At 37.7% G+C, this 6,000-nt stretch overlaps 1 protein-coding gene across 2 annotated transcripts in view; it reads left to right on the top strand.

Annotated features, from left to right (window-relative positions):
* The first annotated feature begins 1,351 nt into the window (after nt 1-1,351).
* The window catches only part of gli2a (GLI family zinc finger 2a), a 118,420-nt gene continuing 113,771 nt past the window's right edge, over nt 1,352-6,000 (top strand). The window contains exon 1 of one of the 2 annotated variants that reach the window (XM_041807687.1): nt 1,352-1,576. The gene's annotated coding sequence lies outside the window, so the exon portion shown is untranslated. Of the gene's footprint in view, nt 1,771-6,000 lie in introns of both variants that reach the window. The other variant, XM_041807686.1, reaches the window with a different exon arrangement.

Here is a 6,000-nt window from a genome sequence, read left to right as displayed (position 1 = left end):
GAGGATAGTGCAAAACATGTTGAAGACTTTCACAGAAAAAAGATATTTTCTTTAATTGTGAATAATTCTTTCAAGAAAATTGCATCGCTCCTGATGTGCTGAAGCAGGAACATCAAAATTCACCTGTGAATTCTATGCATTTTTGTGACATCTATTCTCATCACCTTTGGTGTGAAACGTCTTTGCAAGTAAAAAAACAATCCAAAATGAAACAAAATAAAAATTAAATGCAAAAAAAGTGGAATTAGAAAATGCAACAAAAAGAAGACTAATTGTGATGAGCTGTAGTAGGTCCAAGATAACCTGACATGCCAGTTTCATATTTCCATTGCATAAACATATTTCAAAATGTATCTGGGAAACCTCTCAGAGAAAGCGTTTGGGAAGGGCAAGACTTTTCAAAAAATTCTTGAAAGGTGATTGGGCAGACATTCTGTCTGTCACATTCATGACGGGTCAATCAGCGTGACAAGGCAGAATGAGGATGTACGGATGCACAGCTCCACTAGTAAAGTCAACTGGAGAGGCAATCGTTGCCATGCAGTTTAAGTTGTTTGACAGCCCTACAAATATAATTCAAAATCACAAAAACATATCATGAAATGAATTCAAAATTTTATAAAATTCAACATAATTTTTTGAAGCGGGAAAATATTTAAAGAAACATATAAAGAAAAAGACAAAAAGTGTATTTAATACCAAAACATTTAGTAAACAATGAAACGTCTCATAACACTAAGGCACATAATCAAACACTTCAAAGTTTTATGGACAGCATCATTTTTTATGTTCATCATTGTTTCACTTTTTTTTAATATTTCACAACATTGCATCTCTGCATTTCACTGAACATTCAAGGTTTGAAACGACAGTTTTCTTCGTCTTTTTTATTTCCTGAAATGTTTGTCTGTTTGAGAAAAAATTTGTGTTTCATGAAATCCTTTTTGCATTCACTTAAATGTTTTCCCCAAATGTTCTGTGTCTTATGTCTTCATGTTTCATTAAATGTTTTGTTGTTTAACGATTTTTTTTTACATTTCATGTGTTTTTTTTTTTTCAAATGCATTTTTTAAAACGTTTTTGCTGTTGCCCTAAAGGGCCACCATACTCCTGAGACTCAAAACTGGCTCTTATCTGGTTTCTAAACTGCAAATCCCGTGAAAAATCGAGCAATAAACGAAACTTTATCTAACTTTACCCCTTCCACAACTGCTGGATGGAGTTAGCCCGGCCCATCTGGTACAGCAAATGGCCCAACTCACCAGGGAGCGAGGGGAGTGAGAGAGGAGGAGATGGTGAAGGGGGGAAGGAGAAAGAAGAGGGGGGTTGGATTGAAAACAGATCAGCAGCCTGAAGATCTCAACACCACCGCATGTCTCTGCTACAACTGCCGAGTGAAGCCAAACCGCCTCTAGTTACAAACTTTTGTCGCTTTTACGCACCATGGTAGTTTGCTAAAAGCGCGTAAAACACGCAGACAAAAGCGCATGCACCTCCTGGAGAAGATGGATTGTTGGAAAAAGTTCGACTCGACTTGTGCTCCGCACTGAAACACTCCCTGGGATAGAAGAGGGAGGTAATGCCGTGCAAACTTCTCCAAACTTTTCTTTGACTCGGTTCATGGAGTTTTCGCGTTTTTTACGCGTCGTGCGGTTAATGGTGGTGCCAGCGCTGCGCTAGTTTACAGGAATCAGACTCCAGGCAAAAGTTTTCCTCGGACATAAAGAGTGGAAGAAGCTCTATTTGGACGTAAAAGAGACAACAGAGAAGGTAAGGAAACTTTCTAAGGATGCTGACAGCTTTGTGCTTGGTTGAAGTCACTTAATTTCGCCGTTTTCGGTTGTTTGTTCATGTTTCCAGCTTTGATTCACACTTCACTTCTTCCAGTTAAAAAAAAAAGTGCTGCTTTCTCCTCCTTCTTTCCTCTCTCTGCGTGTCAGCGGCAGATGAGGCTCAGAGCAGCTTCACATCTCATTTGCACTTTGAACTTATCTGACACAGGAATCCAAAAAATTTTTTGTCCTGCAACTTGATCCATATGGGAAGAGATGTGATCGGAAAGCTCGGCGCCAAGCCCTAAAACATGTCTTTGAATGTTTCACAAATTTAAACAAAGACACCCAAACAGTGACGTTGGTAGTTTGCTTAAATCTGGGAATAAAACCCATGAAAAAAAATGCAGGTTTAACTTTTAATGAAAGTGCACTTTCATGCAACAAGAAACCAACTTTTTAAAGCTTAATCTTTCCAAAGTTTGCATCAAACCATCTGAAACAGCTTCAGTGTCATTGTAATGTCCCCTACTCAGTCATTGAACCTCTCCTTACTTCAGCAGCACTTTGCTTTTTAATCTCTTAATGCTAAAAAGAAACAAACATGAGGCAGCAGCAGCACGGACACATTAGCGCCTGTGACAGGACTGTCTGTGGGAGATGTGTGCTTATTGTTGAAAGATTCAAAGTTTACTGTTTGCTCTCTTGCCTGAGCAGTCAACAAACACTTGACGCCTTTGTGGGGCCCTTAAGCAGCTATATTTGCTGTTGGCTTTTACTCCTATCTAACAGAGGCTGCTAATGATCTCCAAACTCATGTGTGGACTTATGAGCCCCACTTTTTTGTTAGTTCTTTTGGCCTACATTTAACTGAGAGGAGGCTGCTTCACATTTGAGAATGGAACAGCTCCTGGGATGATGTTTTGTGGTAGTGTTGTCAAATGGTAGTCCTTAAAATCAAGATCAGCCTTAGAGTTTTGCTAAATAATCCTGATTGTCATTCAAATCCTGTGCTGAATTTTCTATTACTTTGCATTTTTTCCAGTTCTTTATTGACAATTTGAAACAAATTAAGTCAAAGAGATGTATTTTATAATGTACAATTTTAATGTATTATCTAAATGAGTGCTGCACGACAAAACCAGAATGGTCTGAAACTTTGGATGCACAATACTGGATTTTTGCCGACACCTTAAATGCCATTATAAACAAATTCATTGTAGCTGATGCAGTCGATAAAACACACTCTAAAGTTTAACCAATGAGGATAACAAGGATAGACTTTGTCTTATCTAGGTTTGTTGGTCTTACCTCAAGGTGCTGTTAACTTACTTGTAGATAATTACAGCCAATATCAGTTGTAAATATTGGAAGAAATTATGCTGGTAGTATTGTGCATCCCTGTCTGAAATCATGATTTAGAGGTCGGCTTCAAGGTACTTATTCTGTCTCTCTTTATACATATACATAAGGGTACATGCAGGAGTGCATGTACAAAATGACTCACTTTTGTCTTATGATTCTTGGTTGTTGCATCAGTTCTGGTGAAGGTGCTTCTCTGTGTAAGTTATAGCTTTGATTCTGGCAAAAATCATAATCATGCAGATTTCATTGCAGTTGAAATCGGGGATATTAAACACAATTACTTATTGATTTAAATCATCTTCATTAGATGCTTTTTCCAAACATAACACCTTGAAAAAGGTGCAATAACAGGATAAAAATGAGTGACAATAAATGAATATGTAAAATAATGATTTGCAATAAAATTAAATGAGCAAGAAAATGCTATCATGGTCAAAATATCACAACAAACACTTAAACATTTAACACATGGCAGAACTAATGGACAAAAGAGCAAAACAGCTTTTGGGACAGTAATTGTTTGATCATGATTATCTCGTTTTCATGACTTAGTGAAGCCTAAAGTGTGATTACAATTTAAACTTGATTAATTGCCCAGTGCTAGCATCTAGAACACTGAACTAAATGCAAAATCAAACAAGATATTTTATCAGGTAGGAGAAGTCACACGCTGGAAAAACTCTGATCTGTTTTGATGATCAAATATGAGAGAAAACGTTGACATGGTATGAGTCCTGCACCAAATCTCCTGTCCTGCACTATTCACAGTTTTATCATGTTTGCCTGTGTGTTTGCCTGTGTGTGCAAGTGTCCGTGAAGGTATGCATGTATGTGGTGATGTGGTTATGCACGTTTCAGTTTTTTTTACTTAGTCTTTTGCTCTTATTTATTCTTATAAATTCTTATTTAGCTGATTTCGGTATTTATTGTGTGGGTTTTACTGGGACCTCAGGACTTAGATTCATTTCCTCTCCTGTAGTCATGTGTGGTTTTTAATAACACTAAGGGGTGTGAAAACATCTCTACAGGCTCTGATTTGACAACTGGTGCATCTCTAGCTTCTGCTGTGTAATTTCTACAGCTTTGGTTATTTTCAGGGCTGTCAGCATTAATGCATTAAATAATAAGATCCATAATGAGTGCAACATTTAAAAAAAATGCATTAATGACATGCATTATTTTTCCTTTTAGTGCACTATGGCTGAACTACTGCAGTGTCTCCCTGCAGCAACAGTAATGTAAAATAAGTCCACCACTGAATCTTGATGACTAGTTTCACTTTAAATAAAAACTCACAGACAAGTCAAAAGTTATCTGAATCTCATGATATCAAACATTCACCTTTTACTGTTCACTTATTTCCTTTTTAATCCATAACAAGTTCTTTATTTCTTGTTTTAAGCCTTAAATTTAGCTGAAGTTCTTTATTTCCTTTCAAAATAAAAGCAGATCCATTTTCAAAGGCAGTAAATTATTGTTAATTGAGGACAGTACAAAAATCCAAAATGAAACGAAGTTTAAAATGCAAAATAGTGGGATTCTCCAACAACAAGGAGATTAATCACAATTAACAGCAGAAATTCTGAGATTAATCACAATTATCTTTATTTGACATGGTTATTTTACTTCCTTTTAAGAAAAAAACTGCCTTTACTTGAAGAGAAAGTAAGGAACTTCTGATAGGTATCACCATTAACTTCTGGAAAAAAAAACTTGCTATGGATGGAAAAGTTCAAAGAAACAGGCAAAGGGAGCAATAAAAAGGTGAAATGTTTTATGTCACAAGGTCAAGATGACTTTTGACTTGTCTAATGAGCTGGTTGGGAGATTTTTAGGCTGAAATAAGACCTTAGGAGCAGTGTCGTCCTTGTTTTACATTAATTTGGCTGCAGCGAGACTGGATGAGTTGTCTCAGCTGTAGTAGTTGGACAATGGTTGATGTACAATTTAAAAAATTGGGATGCCTGGTTTTATTCTCATGATATCTGTAGTGGTTCAAATTGGCTTCATGTAAATAATGATAAAGGAACTACATACATAAATGTCAGTACTGGCTAAAATGAATCAGTAAATATCTGCAAAAATACCACATTGTGCATCCCTATAAACACATTATTTCAAGACACCCCGGACCTTAATTTCATCGCAGTTAATGTGTCTCAGTGATATTAAAAGTAAAGACAAATTTTCCGTTTTATTATATCTTTTATGGAAAAAGACCCGTAAATGTTGTAAAAATGCGTTAGAGTTGCTGTTACAAACACTGGTGATGTTTAATCAAGTTAGACTGCTTGCATGTGTGTTTTCCGCTTCACATGATGACAACCCCAGTCAGTCCTGGGGCTGATTTGCATGAGAAAAACAAGAAAAAGTTTTAGTGCATTTGGCCATTGTGAGGAATGAAGAGTTCCAACAGTTCAGGCCCACAGAGAGTGAAAGGAGTAAAGAATGGATGAGCCTATTCAGCTCATTCAGACTCCGTTCGGGGGCTTCGCTCCGCAGCGTTAAGGGACCCATAGTGGTCATGTCACTTTCATCTCCACAGCCCAGCCCCTGGATGTATGCATCTGCGGCCCCCGTTTTCACACATCGCCTCCGTGCGCTGGCCTCACTTTATTGATCTGGTTCCTTTTTTTTGTTTGTGTCTTTTTCTGGAAGTCTGCAGAAAATTTAATGAACCAAATACTGGAAAAGGAGTGACGGGATGTGTGGGGTGGGGGGTGTAAAGGCTGAGAAGGAGGAGACGAGGGTGGGAGAGGAGGAGGCGGAGGGGGGACGGCTTTTTTTGAAAGCAAATACCGATGAAGTCTAGCGTACAGCGACACAGAGGAGAGGGTGAAGAGGGTGAAGTCTGAGTGACTCT

The sequence above is a fragment of the Cheilinus undulatus genome, linkage group 15 (genome assembly GCF_018320785.1).
Source record: "Cheilinus undulatus linkage group 15, ASM1832078v1, whole genome shotgun sequence".
Classification (NCBI taxonomy): domain Eukaryota; kingdom Metazoa; phylum Chordata; class Actinopteri; order Labriformes; family Labridae; genus Cheilinus; species Cheilinus undulatus.
Note: the sequence above shows the minus strand (reverse complement) of the source record. Positions and strands in the feature narration are given on the sequence as shown.